The following is a 961-nucleotide window of genomic DNA, read 5'->3' on the forward strand; positions in this document are numbered from 1 at the left end:
TGATGATGAGATAACCAAGGTGATGAGAGACGCTCAGACAGTCACGGGGGAATGATGCTGCCGCCGCTTGAGCCGAACCTATTTATGTGCCGGCACGGTACAGAAGCTGCAACCTGGCAACTCGTCCACCAATCACGACGGTTGGTTTTACGGCTCCGAAACCTGGATCCCATATCTTCTCTAAAATAGAAGCATTTGTTCATGTTCTTTGTAAAAGTATCATAAAGCAGGACAGATGAGACAAATATCATAAAAACTGAAGAGCAGATGAGCACACACATGTATGTATTACAAAAGAAAATCCACAAATTCATTAGAAATTGGCAGGGTAGGCTGAGGAAGTAGGTAGATGTAAAATGTCTGTAAATGGCGAAAGAACATAAACCCAAGACTGAATAAACGATGTTAAATATCCATGCCAAGGAGACAAAAATATGTTAGGATACAATTACCATTAAGACACCACAAGAAGGTCCGTATCCTGCCGTGATGACTAAAAAGAGTTGGTTATTAGCCACAATGTGTAGGCAGTCTCATGCCAACGGCCATACCACGTTGAGAACACCGCTTCTCGTCCGATCAGCGAAGTTAAGCAACGTTGGGTTTGGTTAGTACTTGGATGGGTGACCGCCTGGGAACACCAAATGCTGTTGGCAATAATGTTTTTTGTTTTGTTTTGTTTTGTTTCGTTTGTTTTTGTTTGAATGGCTGGCTGGCTGGCTGGCTGGCTCCACGGGAAATTCACGGAGTTGTGTGGAATAAGGCCTGGTAAAATGAATTAATATGTATGTCATGTTTAAAACAAACTCGCTTAATATAGTGTGTGAGGCTTTATACAAAAACAAACAACCAAAACAAAACATGTTGTATATATATATATATATATATATATATATATATATATATATATATATATATATATATATATATATATAGCTTAATCCGGGTTTGAACTCGCAAC

At 39.1% G+C, this 961-nt stretch overlaps 1 non-coding gene across 1 annotated transcript; it reads left to right on the forward strand.

Annotated features, from left to right (window-relative positions):
• The first annotated feature begins 537 nt into the window (after window positions 1-537).
• LOC138360676 (5S ribosomal RNA) lies at window positions 538-656 on the forward strand. The gene has a single exon (XR_011226568.1). It is a non-coding gene; the product is annotated as a 5S ribosomal RNA (ribosomal RNA).
• The last annotated feature ends 305 nt before the right edge of the window (window positions 657-961 follow it).

The sequence above is a fragment of the Procambarus clarkii genome, unplaced genomic scaffold, assembly GCF_040958095.1.
Source record: "Procambarus clarkii isolate CNS0578487 unplaced genomic scaffold, FALCON_Pclarkii_2.0 HiC_scaffold_116, whole genome shotgun sequence".
Taxonomy (NCBI): Eukaryota; Metazoa; Arthropoda; class Malacostraca; order Decapoda; family Cambaridae; genus Procambarus; species Procambarus clarkii.